The following is a 15,593-nucleotide window of genomic DNA, read 5'->3' on the forward strand; positions in this document are numbered from 1 at the left end:
CCTATTCTTCCAATGTCCCATTCGCAAATGTATCGAAGGATGCAATTTGAATCGATGGAAAAACCAAGAGGTTTCCAATCTATTCCAGTATAAATATGTAAGCTCTATCCTATAATCAAGAAATTTAATTTTTTAAAATGGTATTTTTCAACCTATATGGATATGTAAGCTTCAACATGTAATTGTGAAATTAAAGTTGTATTTTTAATCAAGTTAATACTGTACCTTGGTAAGTTTAATGTGAAGTATACATATGCCAAGGGGGTGGGGATGTAAATTACAGGAGTTTAGGTCAAGTTATTGCCCAAACAGTGGAAGATGGAGTCATTTCAAACGTAGAGGACACAAGATTTGACCCTCTCCAGAAAGCCTTGTATGTAAACCCTATGTATAATGAACAAGTCAAACCGTCTGAGAATCTTAACTGCAAAATGTAAGACAACATTGCCGATGCAAGTATTAAAATCTCTTAAGAACAATCAAATTCTTCTATGCTCATTTATAGTACTTAAGTTATTTTATTGAATTAATTATATAATGGTAATAAAACATTGATATGAAGTAACTGGTTGCAAGATAAAATGAGGTTTACTATAGGGGGGATTTGTTGGGAGATTTTGATAATAATAAAGATCCACTTTCAGCTCCTTGCTTGAAAAACTTCCATGTTAAAAGGGCTGTTGGGACCATAGAACAAAGTGTTGGTCCATTGAACAGATTCATTTGGAAACGTAAATATATTTCATAGGAAACCAATGGTAAGCATGGGATTTTCCGAGTTGAAAAGGGGGGGGGGGAATTGCCAATACTCTTGTCTTTTTCCAGATCGTCCTAAAAGATCCATTACCTAAAGTATCTGTGAATGGATGAAACCATCTGCACTGTGAGAAATGCATATGACCTTTTGAAGCAGTTGGGAACACTAAAAAGGGAAATGTTCAGTAGAAGATTTTTTGTAAAGTAGAGAAATATAAATGTCCTTGGAAGGGGGTTGGCATCAATTCCAGTTTCAGAACCTAGCTGTTTTCCAATTTCCCACGCTCGGTGGTGTCGAAGGATGCGATTTGATCCAATTGACGAGAACCTAGCAGTTTTCAACAAGTTTCAATATCGTTGACGTGAGCTTTAAATATTTTATATTCATAACTTAATATGTATCTCATTCGTTAAATATAGTACCTTGATAAATCTGAAAAGAATAGCATATATGAATTGTGTATGTAGTGGAGGTGGGGATATAAATGTTAATTTCAGAACCTTTAAATCAAGTCCATGTTCAGTTGCTGATGTCCAGGCAGTTGGAAATGGAGTCGTTTCAAATGCGCTGAATAAATGATTTGACCCTTTCCAAAAAGTGACCCCAACTTGAGTGAAAACTTGGGTACGAGAGAAGTCTGGCAGCTTTGAATCTGGCTTAGTAATGTATGATAGTGCATAGTCATCGATATGCCATGTGCAAGTATCAAGAACTCCTTGTAAGAATAATTAAATTTTTCTGTTTAATTATTCCATTTGGGTTAAAAATGATCAAATAAAAGTGTAAGAAATTCACTTGGTCAAAGAAAAATATGTTAGTTTTCTTAATTTTATGGAGGGGGGAATTTGTATACCAGATCAATTTTCGGCTCTCCTTCTGTGAAAATATTGTCATGTTGCATTATAATGGTTTGGGATGGTGAAAAGGAGGTGGATGGTTATCTGATGGACAAGTTCTATGAAGTGTTCACAGTAGTGCCCTTTGAAACCAATGGTGAGCATATATTTTTAAAAAATGGAGGGGGGAGGGAATTGCCAATAGTTCTGTTTTATTCCAGATAGTCCTTTAGTAAAATTCCTGTTCAGAACAGACTGCATTGTGCACAGAGTGAATGAGCATGAAATGTAAATGTATGGCTTACCGAAGCAGATGGGAAATACTACAAGGGAAAATATTCTGTAAGTTTTATCTATGTTGTAAAATGAAGAAACCTGATTCTTTTTGAGAGGGGGGAAGGGGACATTCTAGTTTCAGAACCAATATCCATAACTCCTTGCTGTTGAAGGATTTGAGTTGATAGAATTTTACCGCACCCTTAGCAGTTCACCACCAGTTTCTGTATTGATGTGACCTCAGATACTGATAATTTGCAATGTAAGAATGATTTAGATACAGTATCTTCCATCAATTTCGATATTGTACCTTGATGATCATTAAGAACAACATACAATAATTAAATGTGAAATGAGTATGCAGAGGGGGGTGGGGATAAAAATGTTAATTTCAGGAAAATTAGGTTGAGAACAGTTGTTAATGTCCTTATGGAGAAAAATGGATTTGTGTTATTCGTAAGTGCGCAGGATAAGACCTAAGGGATCACATACGAGTTTAACAGCTTTGAATCTGACAATGCAATACATACACAGTTGGCGGAGGAAGTATTGAGATCTCCTCATGTAAGAATGATTTTTTTTTTTCCTTTTTGATTTTTGAAGAAAATAGATGATGAAATAAGAATCATAAAATAAAAAAAATGAAATTAGAATCGTTAAAAAAATTGTAAAAAAAAGTTTGAGGTTAGGGGATAGGGAGCACTAATCAGTTATTTGCAGGTAGAGTGATATAAGGTTTGACAGAAAAGGGAAAAAAAATGTGGACCCTATCATCTGGAATACAGAGAAGCAAAATTCCAAGAATTGGTATTGATTTTGAAGAAATCTTTCAGTATGAACTATTTTGTAATGTACTAATGGAAAATGCCTTACACCTGGTAGAGTTGTAATTCAAATTAATGGATTCATTAAGTAATGCTGAAAATAAAAAGTAAAGAAATTTAAGTTTGGGAAAGGGAGAACTAACAAAGTTGCTTACAGATTGAAAAGATACAGGCTTGAAGTCGAATGAAGTGAGGACCCTTTCAGTGCTTTAGGAGCAAAATGCCAAAAAAATTTTGTAAGAGATGTTTTATGAATTCCTGCAGCATTAGTTAGCTAAGTGTTTTTTGTTGTGCATTTTGATAATTATTATCTTACTTTATTAGAAGAATGATCTATTGAAAGCAAATTTCTTAGCTATTGTAAATACTATTTAAGATTTTTAAACCTTTGAATAGTTGAAGTTTACATTGGTTTTGAAATGTGTTGGGGGGAGGATATAATTAATGTGTAATTGTTGCAGATTTTTTGGTGCTGCTCACAAATCACCATGTTGCCAATGCTTACGTTTGATTAGATATGATGGCTGATTAATAAAATCCTGATGTGGTAATGGTTGTTTATATCAACCCTGTATCTAGCTTACAATGAATTTTAACAAGTAATGTAGCACAAAAGACTTTTTTTTTTTTTTTTTTTAAATTTATATCTTTAAATACTTCCATATTGTGTTTTGTGCATGTTTTCTTTATCATGCAGTTTGTTAAAGGTGTTTTTGGTGACCTTTGGGAGTATCTGTAGGTGATATTTCCCGTTTCCATTTTCTTCTAAAGAGGCAATTATCCCAAGGTTAATAAGTAAGTTTCAAAATATTGCCATTTTAAACAATACAGACTATTGGTTATCGAATTGTACATTTTAAGGGGGTGGGCAGACATGAATATTGGAGATTTTCAGACCTGAGGAATTGAGAAGAAAACACTGGATGTAGAGGGATTGGGCATCTCAGAATTGCAGCTTGAAAACGGAAAGATGGTGACCCATTTGTAAGCTTAACATGCCTTTGATTTTCCAAACCCTGTTTTATGTGAAGTAATATCCTTTAAAAACCTTTCATTTGATTTTTCTTTCTGAAATTTGTCTTTCAAAATTATTTGTGTAGATCTCTAAAATTGTGCTAACACAGTTTTTAAAAGGTGCACTGTATATCCCCTTGGCTTACCTTGTTTGTTGATGAAAAACTAATCTTTTTAAGTATTGCTCTCTTTTTTCAACTCTGTAGTATGGAAGTAATACTTTCTACATTTGTTTACTTTTTCAAGTATATAATTTTGACCTGCTGATGTTAAATGTGTCTAATGTTGATGTTAAATAGGTTAGATCTATATTTTACCATAATTATTGCATGCTATTGTTCAAATAATTGTGTAATGAGGGGGAAGGGGTTTTTTGTGACCAATTTTTCAGAGGCTTTTATTAACAGAACAGCCTTCATGATGCACAAGTATCTTGGAAATAGCTGCTTTGAAGACCCTTGTAACCACCATAAACCCGTAGGCTTGTGTCTTCACTTTTTTGTGGACCTGCAGGTTTTGTTACACCATTTTCTTGCTTTATTTTAAACATTGACTTTTCCAACTTTGACATTTTATTAATTACACTGTTATTGGTTTTTTAGTTGAGAATTTGTTTACTTTATAAAATAAGAATCTTTGAATGAGTGGGTAAAGAAAAATTATTTAGAAAAGGGGGGGAGGGGATAATGCAAAACTTTCCTTGTTTCAGAGTAGAAGTAAAATTTTAAGAAAGCAGTAATGCTGACAATGATGTACTGAATATGCTTTGTGCAAATGTAACGTGCTGTAAAGAAAATACTTCTGACAAACCTAGCCTGTACTTGAGTATGCTTCATGTATGCCTATCCTGTATTTCCCCAGTTGTTGGATGAGTTGCACAGCTGAAGCCTTGTGATGAATTCTGGTAATTCCTTATTCTGGTTAGCAGTCAATGTGTTTAATCAGTCATCTTGTCTTCATTGTAAAGGATCTGTAAGAGCATCATGGATATGTTAGAGTATCATAAAAGCATTTTACAGGGGTGAGGGGGTATTTAATGACTTTTATAAGTTTTAGAGAGAAAGTGCAAGATGGTCTTAAAAAACTTGATGCAGTCCATAATTCAAGACGGGAAATTTCTTAGTAAAGCTCAAGAACAACGAAGCCCAAACAATTGCAAGAATGCCCAAATACAGTGGTTTGAAATCAGAATATTGAGGAAGATTGAAGGGGGATGTAGAATAAAATATCCTGAAAACTGGCAGAGTTTCTTAACCCAATGGACAGCAAAAAACATCGAAGAGAATGCTGCAAAAATAGAAGATAATGATTTTTTTTTCGTAAGCATAAAAATTTCAATACCAAAACCAAAATGAAAAATTTAACAACTTGAATATTACAAGTAATTCAAAGGGGGGTGGGGAGAATTAACATTTCTACCTAGTTTCAGGTTCAAGCTGAAGTTAAACACGAGTCCTGTTAAGTGTGCAGCTTTGTCCAGGGTGTACAGATTTAAATCCCTGAAAGGATTCTTCTTGATGTGTAAGCATAGACTTGAGAATGTATAACTAAATAGGGACAATCATCCCAACAAATTTATAAGAAGTGCTATTTCATAAACAACAAATGCAATTCAACTTCCACTACCAGAGTTTTTTCAAGCACCTTTGTAAAGGCCATCTTAAAAATGCTGCTCTTTGAGGGGAAGGGAATAATGTGAAATGTATCAAGCTGCAGATTGCAGATTTACACTACTAGAATAAGTTGAGCCCAGTCCATGCCCTGAAAACAAAGCATATAACAAGCCTCTTTTCAAAAGTGGACATTGACCAATTTCCTCGCGGATGCAAAGAAATAAAGTTGTGAAGAAAATGGGTAATGATCTCAGTGACTTAAATTCCAGCATCTGAAATGCAGGGAAATTATTTGGACTTCTAGAAGTAAAGGTAGACCTCTTTTTTTTTCTTAATTGAAGAATTTCATTAATGAACCATACAATAAATGGGGGGGGGGGGGACCTAATCATGTTTTCTTAGTTTCATAATTAGGTATCTGCTAGGAATACAGTGCAAGCTCGGAAATGGTTGAATCAGGAGTTCTGCATTTAAAGAGCAGTTTTCTTCCTAGATGGTTTACTCTTCAGTCCAAAAGCGATAAGTAACCTTCGGTGATTAGTACCAAAGACAATTCTAAATGGAAGTCAAATTCTACTTGTGGCTGCTAAGTCTTCATAAGAGTGAATATTCAAGCTTTAGAAGTTAAAGAATTCAAGCAATTTTTCACCATAGGCAGGTTAACCACAAAGCTAATGTACAGAAAAGATCAATAAAACTTTAGGATCACTTCATCATTGAAGTCTTGGATGGGGGGATGAAGATGGTAACTACCCATTTAGTTCCAGCTTTTAGGTAGAACAACTGCTTAAAGATGAGTAGAAAGTTCATCCTTTTTGAAGTTAGGAACCAAGTTTTCCAAAGAAGGTAGATATGGCCTGTATACAAACTAATCATTATGGATAGGCATTGAAGATGTAAATTTATTCTTTTTTTATTAAGAATTAAGAACAGCTTGCAAAAGTTTACAGATCCTGTATTGAAAATGGCGAAAACTGATTTGAAAACAAAAAATAGAAAACTTCCTTTGCAGAAAGGGGGAGGGGACTTTCATTTTTGTGTTTCAGAAATGAAAATATCAAGTGCCATTAGAAAGGTGTGCAAGTAATGAAAATCCTTGTATCTCGAGTCCTCAGTTGAGGTTTTACCACAGAACATCGTGACATTTCATGCTGTATATATAAGATAACTTCATTCAGCTCGTACGTCTCTTTACGGGGGATGGGAGATGATTTCCAACTCGTAATTTAGGAGATACAGTCAACACCGGCAACAGTAATAGCAACACATTCTGCCTAAAAATTACATATCATCTATAAAGGTAAAAATCAACAACAACTTCATTTCTGATGATTCTTTCCAGTATGCAGAAAGGGGGAGGGGACATTTGTTATTCATTTCAGAAACGGACATATCCATTAAGGAAATACTTTCATGTTCTCTGAAATTCCAAGATGGACATTCACAAATTAAAGTTGTTTAGCCCACATGTCTCATTAGATGGGAGGGGAGAGGCAAGGTGTTTCAGATTAAAACTGTATGGAAGAGAAGGGTGACTCCATCCCAAATTGATATTAAGAAGTTCTACATACAAATGCCATTTGTCCTTAAAGGTAAAGACTTTCACAACAGCATTCAAATAGGATTTTGAAGTGAAGCTATTTTTTAGGAAAAATCCAAGTTGACCAGGCATTTTTCGAAACCAGAAAGTCTACCACTTTTCTGATTTTCATGGATTAAATACAAAGTGCATTTTTAATAAGTGTAAAGGAAGCCACTGTTAATTTCAATTGCCAGTTTGCAGGAAAGGGGAGGGGTATTTACTTTACATTTCAGAAAAAGAGACCTTCCAGTAAAGAATGTGTTTTCCTTGAAAGTCCTAGTTGTAAAATGTACCACAAAGAAAGCACAGTGAGAGGGATATTCACGATGAAAAGTCAACCCATTTCTTCCCCATTAAGAGAGAAAGGTGTTAAGAACTCAGTTGCTGAATGCATCTTCCAAAATGATCTACTAAGAGCACCAAGGATAGGAGTGTTAACACGTAAAAAGATATAAATTAAATCTGAACTTCAGGAGTAATCTGCTATATGTTTTAGTGTGCATTAGTCAATAGAATGCTTTTTCCTTATCTAGTAATACACATCTTTTTAATTTCAAGTGATTTCAGTTACACACTTTTGGAATAATGGGGAGGGGGTGAGCTAACCATATTTGCCATTTTTGATTTCAGCAGTGTTGCGAGCTAGTGAATTTGAATCAAAATCTTGTGCTGCATTTGACCAGTTTCATGGAAATGCCATTATCATGATTATAAAGGTGTTCCCATCCAGTTTTTAGGACGAATCTATAAGATGAAGTGAAAATGTGTATTGCATGAACAATTCTTTCCTATTTTAAACTAGATGCAATTTTAAATAGCATTTTGTTTACGGTAAAGTTACATCAAATAGAAGTGGATGGAACAGTATCAACTATTGTTGAAGTTCATTGTTGGTTTGCAGAAGGGGGGAGAGGACCTTTATTTTGTATGTTTCAGAAATTAAATCCCAAAACAAAGTTGTGGAAGCAATGAAAAGCCTGTTGCCCTTTATTTTGAATCCTCAGTTGAAACTTTACCAAAGAACATTCATCCTGAAGTTGTGAGGTGTATTCATACAGCCATTTGTCTCTTCACAGGGGTAAAAAAAGATTTTTGATCGCAGATTTGCTTAAAAAGGTGACTCTGATCCACATTATTATTATCAGCAAATTCTACTTTAAAAAAATCATATCATCAATTAAGGTAAAGATCATCAAAACAGCATTCATATAGGACTAGATGTGAAACAGTTTCAGAAAATTCTACATAATTCAATGTTTAGCATTAACCAGCTATTCTTTCAGGACAAGTCTCAGCATTTTATTTTCATGGATTAAATGTTAAGTGATGTCACTTCCAGAAAATAGAAAAAGCTCAATCTCCAGTTTGCAGAAAGGGGTGGAGGGGACCATCATTTTGTTGTGTTTCAGAAATCCAGTATTAAGTGCTGTGTTAATCTTCTATGGAAAAAAATTGTGAAAATCTCAAACAGGATTTATGAAGTGAATTCGTTAGCCCACTTGTCTGCACTGGGGGTGGGGAATACAAGAAGGTTCCCATTACAGCTCGCTTGAATGAGGGATGGCGACTCCAGGTCACATACGTATCAGCACATTCTCCATACTTTTCATCTGTTGAGGTAAAGATGTTGAAAAAAGCAAATTTGTAAGATGGAAGTGAAGCAATTTTCTAAAATTTCTTCATTGATTTGAAGTTAGGAATTAACCAGCAATTTTTCAAACCTGCAAGTCTACCACTTTGTAATTTATACATGGATTAAATTTACACTTATTTTCTTGGAAAGTGAGGTGGCAATATGTGAATATCATTATGGGGGGAGGAAATCCTAACCCTGTCTTGTTTTCAGAAATCAATATCTAGGAAACAGAATCCAGTTTAGTTCAAGTTCAGTGAGGATTTGTCAAGGCCCTTCAAATTGTATTGTAAGAATTCTTCATATTACAATTTGTTTATTTCTAATTAGGAACAAAGGAAAAATTACCAAATGTCAAATGAGTAAAAAGACTGTAAACTTCAATCTACAGAAAATATTGGCCTTTGTTGGATGATAAGATTTTCAGTGTGCAGAAGGGGGAGGGGACCATCTTTTTGCATTGTTTCAGAAACTGAAAAAGGAAGAACTCCTTCCTGATAGGCTTGCATTACCTTCTAATCTGAAGTCCTTGATGAGTACAAAATTAAGCTCTACACAAAGGAAGAATAGAGAATCCAGCCAAAGCTCCAACTGAAAGCTAATTCCATGCATGAAGATTTGCAAGAACACAATTTGTAAAATGTCAAGATGTTTATTTTAGAAATTATAAAGCAAATCGTAATATTTAGCAGTTTTCAGTCTACAACATCTATCATCTCTAACTTGATTTTTATTTCAAGGATTAAATGGACAGAAAGAACTGTTTTCTTTAACTGATTTTTATAGTCTAGCATACAAGTTGTGAAGATATTGATGGGGGGATTGAAAACAAAAACATGTCCAATTGGTTTCAGAATCGTTAGCTCCAGTTCCAGATAAAGTTGATGTAAAAAGAAGTCTGCTGATAGAGTTACCCCAGTTTCTTGAGAAGTCTACAGCTCCCTTGCACCAGCTCAGATAATTTGATTTTATTTCATCATTCCATGTTACTGTACAATATAAAGAGTAAAGTATTTACATCATTTAATTTGTGACATTTTTAGATGATTTAAGCTTGGAGGAAAATTCAAGTATTTTATTTTAAATTAGTTGTTTGCTGAAGGGGGAGGGAATCGATTACAATTTGTTTCAGAAAGGATATTGTGAATACCATTTAGAGGCAAGTCAAGAAAATGAATGCCTTCTCTCATGTATTTTTCCGAGTCCTTGAGGATTGTTCACGGAAATGAAACGAATCTTTCTCATTGGAATGTTTTCACCAGGTGATTCAAGTCCATATTTATTGAAAATAATTATTTCCTTGTGATGCAAATGTTTAAAAGCTATTCTTTTGAAAAGAAAAGAATGTTTTGTGTTTTGGATGAAAAAGTATTTCTTAGGAGGTCATTGTGACAAGAAAGGAGTGGAAGGGGAGGATAGTTCCAATACAGTTCCAGTCCCAATTGTTATCGAATGTCAGCAGAATTCCTTCAGGTTATCTTAAAGATCAATTTTGTTTTTATTGGATTTCTCTAGGATTCTTCAAGTATGAAAATAAATTCAGGAATTCAAGTAGTGTTTCATTGTGAAAAAGTTAAATGGCATGTTAAGATGCAGTGAAGTTCTACAAGAAGTGTCATTTTAAAGCTTGCAAAATTTTTCCTCCTTGTTATACAGGAAAGAAAAGCCAGGAGGGGGGATATTATACCAAAAAAATTTGAAAGTTTTTCAGAATATTCGAGGAATAAAAGAAGATATGCAGACCCCACTTAAGTCATTTTTCCCTCATCAGGGTGTAGGAATTTTACAGAAACAAGTGCAGCTGAGTAAGAAAATCATTCCTAAGCCACAACATTTAAGTTAATTGAACAAGTGAATAGAATAGTGTTGAACAATTGTTGAAATATTGCTTTCATATCTATTTTTTTGCTGAAGAAAAGTTAATATAAATCATTTCCAATTTGTTAACCTTGCTTTGTCTTGCAACTGCATTATGTGTTTGGGGGGAGCTGGGTGGGTGTTGTTTTTTTTTTTTGCATATTAGGTTGCAGTTCTGGAAATGGAAAGCAACAGATTTGAAAAAGTAGTCAATGGGTAGTAAGTGCTTAAATACATATAAACTACTTATTTTCCATCTTTTACATTGTTCACTCTCACCATACCCTTTTGGTTACAATGTTAATTCACATCATACCTTTTGGTTACATGGTGCAATTTCTAACCTTTGTTAACTACTGTTATTTATTTTGAGAATTGCTAGTTTAGTTGTGTATGTAGAAAATATTTAATCAAAGTGGCAGAAGAGTTCTTTAAAGTATGTGTTATTTATAACTGACTTGAAAAGCAAAAATATATTCACATTTAGTGTGTCATTCTGCATGTTTTAAATTTTTATCTCAAACAAGACTTTTACCTATTAACTGTTGGAAACTGTTGTGTTGTTGGAATTTAGATGCTCTTTTTTAGCCCAGTTGTATTCTAGCAGCAATGCATAGCCTCTAATAGGAAGTAAGATCTTCCATTTTATTTATACACTCTTAAATAGTATCAAAGTGCATTAATTGCTTGTTTGACATACTTGCCTTATTCACCCTTGCTATTGTAAGCAAACTTTTAATTTTATATGTACACGTGTATGGGGTGTGTGTCCTTTCTTTTTTGTTAATGAGTATAGATTAATGTAGCATAGGAAGGAAACTTAGAAGATGTCTGCAGTCACTCCAGGGAATAACCTCCCAGCCTTTATTTGGTATTGTAGTCATTTACAAGCTTTATTTACATGTATTTGAGCGAGTTTCTTGTACATAGTTATTGTAAAGTCTAGCTCTTCTGGGGAAAAAAATCTAATGTACTGCTGTGATACTGCATGAAGACAAAGTAGTTAAACTAATTGTTTTATTCACTGGGTCAAAGGAACTTTCTTCTATGTTCACACAAATATATTAATGATACCCAACCAAGTTCTCTTTGACAAGTCACTAGTTATGTTCAATACTATTAGCAATATTTAATGCAGTGTATATTTACCACCAGTTTGATTGTGTCTCTCTTCACACCTTGCTTTGTAGATTTGGCTTTGTATAGAGCTAATGGATACAAGCCCACTCTTACTTAACTGGATTATTTATTTGCTTTGTGCATAAATAATAATAAAAAATGTTCTTGTTTGTTTGTATATTAACTAAACCTATGCAAAAGTTTACTTACCTTACTAGTAATGATTTTCATTTCCACTGAATGTTAAGAATCTCAACTTCTGAATTTAGAGGTTCTGTTTTTGTACATGTCAGTACACCCTTAGTTTATTTTTTGGAATGACTAGTATTTTCAAGTTCAAATTCTATCAATGGATATGTATCATTTACATTTAAGTTATTTTCTGGGAGTTTGTGACTTTTCTGTTGTGTACTGTGGTTCCCAGACCACAGGACTTGTGGTGCTTTATTTCTCTGTTATTTTGACAGGTTTTTTCTGCGCTTGGCAACTGTAAGTTCAAACATGCTAATAGATCATTCAAGTGTGTAATTGTCACATGGTGATTCAAGTAGCCATGTTGTTGGTCTTATTATAGCATTTACGTTTGTGGATATTTCAATTTCTTGCCATTTTCTGTATGAATTGTTGAACCGTCATTTTGAGCACTTTCTGTTTCTTTTGAATTTTGAAGATACAATTGTAATGGGAGTTCTTTCCCTTTGTTTAGTATGTAGACCTGCTGTAAGGTCAAGTTTTTTGTTACAGATTGCCTGCATGTGAACAGGGAGCAAGTACAGTATATGTGTCCGGCAAGATAAATATGTATTCGAGATAAGCATGATGTGGTCCTTTTTCTAAAACGGCATGGTCAGAAAGTGAGAAAACACTTGCCAGCTGATCAGAGCATTGGAAAAATCTCACCTCCCCCTCCTCTCGATGAGGGGAGTTAGGGTTGGGTGGCCGGCTTGCAGCAATTCACTGACCACTATTTGGCATCCCGTTATAAATTTTTTGAAAAATTACGTTTTGGTTAAAAATGAAAAATTTTAATTGTGCAAAATAGTTTTACGGCAGTCAAAGCATTAAAAGATTTGTTGCATATCTGTTAGCTAATAGTATAAAGTTATGTTAAACCAAAATATGGAATTTGACAAAATAATTTTATGACAACAAAATAAAGTATCTGTTGAGCTAATAGTATAAAGTTCATTTTGATTTAAAATAATTGCTTTTTGTTGAGACACTTCTGCAAACATCACCTTGAAAAAAATTAAGTAGGAAATTGAGCAGTTATTTAGCATTAATTCACTACCAGTGCAAAAAACTAAATTTGAAAGAAAATAAAATTGAATTGGAATACAAGTTGCTTTATCACAGAAACCAAATTATCTAATATTTAAATGTGTATAACATGAAGTGATTGTATTTGATTTCGAAATAACTTTAAAATTATTGTTTCATAAAGTAAACAAATAAAATTTAATGAAACCTATATCCAGTTGTTGGTTTTCTTTAACACTGTGCAACCATGACTAGGATCTGTTGGTATGGAAGATTCCTCTCGTGCATCATTTAAATGAATGGCAATTGATTGTAAAATTTTGGAAAATGCCCCTCATTTGATGATGTATGAAAGTTGTCCTGCTTATAGATAGTGTAGTCTTGGTTGCATTGTTTGGGTTTGATGGAAGAAACAGGTGAAAAGGTTGTGTTGATCTATTTATTCATAAATGAAAAATGATACGCATATTATGCACTGTATCAGGATGCAAGAAAAGCAAGAGGAAAGCTGTTGACCTAGATATAGTTTTCCTATGATGTATTTTGCCTTGGAGTTATTCCCCTTGGCCGCCATCTTGTAGGTCAGAGTAGTGGATTTTCCTCTTTGAGCAACCAATTTTAAACATGCATGCCAGAAATATAGGGGAAAAAATATTTGCAATATTGAAATTATGAATTAAAAGAAGCTTCAACAAACGTATATTTATAAGAAAAATTGTTTTCACCTCTGTGTTCAGTATAACAAAAAAAAATTGGTTAAATAATGTAGGGATCTGGGGATGTTGACCTACAATATGGCGGTCATGGGAAATGACTCTTGCTTAAATCGCCTCGATGGAAAACCATCTATTGGAGCCTGAAATGCTCAGCTTAGAGCTTGACTATATGAGCATATTTCAATTTGGTTGATAATGGTCATTATTCATAAATATGCTTGACAAATGCTAGAAAATGTGCATAATATTTCTACTGGTAGAAATTATTTGAAATTTCTTGGAAATAAATCTGAAAATGTGTTAATATGGCCGGCTCCCAGAATCTCGAAACGATTTGGACGAGTACACGGAGAAGTTTAGCACTAGACAGCTTCTTCCAAGACTTCATCAGATTTGTCTTGATGTACGAGTATTTACCCCAGTATGTATTCCTTGCATCCTAAGACCTGAAGAGTACGTGTACTGGTGAATCCCTGAACACCCTTAACTCGAAATAGGTAATTAATACTGTACCATACTTGAATACTACTCCTGAAGTAGTATATTCAAAGTGCATGACAAATTCATAAATGAAAATACAAAATGTTGACAATAGAGCTTTGTTGTAGTGGCGGTCATGCGAGTAATCTTGATTGTATATTTTAATGTCGCGGCATAATGTCTCTTAGATATTGTCTAAATACCTGCCAAATATCTCAAGTCACAAAAAAGTTAAGACCCAAAATGATGTAAAAAATATCAGGAATGCAACAACTTTTCGTGACATTTTGTAAATTCAATACTTTTTTTTTTGAAGATCTGTGAAATAAATAGAGGATATTCAATGTTTTGTTGTTGGATATGGAATTTATTTCACAAGTGGGACAGGATTTTTTGATATTTTCACGAGTGCGAAGCACGAGTGAAAATATCAAAAAATCCTGTCTCACGAGTGAAATAAATTTCATATCCAACTACAAAACATTGAATTTTCTGTTTATTACATTTTCTTTCATTTTTCTTTGCCTCTGTCTTTTCTAATAACACAGTGTTGTAGGCTGTGATGTCATAGCTTAGGAATTGTGAGATTGAAAACATTGTAAAATTGTTTTTAACAATACATTTGGGAGAAAATTTACAGTTTTAGTCTCTATTAAGATGGTTTAGTTACTATTTCTATCTTATGACAGACCAGAAATCATTTCTACTTTCTTTGATATCCTTTCACACTGTGAGAGAATATCACTTTGGTATCCTTTCACACTGTGAGAGAATATCACTTTTATTCAATGAATAAATCACAGTATTTCACTGTTGAAAATGTAATAAATAGAGAATATTCAATGTTTTGTAGAAGAATATGGAATTTATTTTACAGGTGGAACAGGATTTTTTTATATTTTCACGAGTGCAAAGCACGAGTGAAAGTATCAAAAAATCCTGTCTCACTAGTGAAATAAATTCCATATTCATCTACAAAACATTGAATTTTCTGTTTATTACATTTTCTGAGATTTTCCCTTTGCCTCTGTCTTTTTTCTTTACTCAGTGTCATGGGCTGTGACGTCATAGTTGAGCGGTTGAGACGTCATAGCTAAGTGATTGCGAGATTGAAAAAAGTAAACATGGATTTTTAAAGACATATTTGGAAAAACTTTGGCAGTATAACTATTAGTCTATGTCAGGGTGGTTCATTAACTCTATCTTATAATAGACCAGGAATTTTTTTAAAAAAAACATTCTTCATGAAGGGAAGGAAAATTGTAAGTTCTGCCATTAACTTCTGATATACCGGTACACAGAAATACCATATTTTGATATCCTTTCTCACTGAGTCAGAATATCACTTTTATTCAGTAAACAAATTACAGTATTTCACTGTTGAAAATGTAATAAATAATAATGGTTTATGTTGAAAATACTTTCCTGATAATATTCAAAGTATATTGAGCTTTAAACGTAGTCTGTAGCAACTTTTGTTTGACCAAGTTAAGTTGTGGTCAAGACTACCTGTACGAAATGTTCCGCCTGGAATATAGGGGGAATAGAGGCGTACTTGGACAGGGGATTCCGGGCATCAGTTTGTCTCACTACATATATGGTGATATACAGGTTCCGGGCGTAACC

Source organism: Saccostrea echinata, unplaced genomic scaffold (assembly GCF_033153115.1).
Source record: "Saccostrea echinata isolate AGI-Se365-2 ecotype Australia unplaced genomic scaffold, CSIRO_AGI_Sech_v1 ptg000076l, whole genome shotgun sequence".
Classification (NCBI taxonomy): Eukaryota; Metazoa; Mollusca; class Bivalvia; order Ostreida; family Ostreidae; genus Saccostrea; species Saccostrea echinata.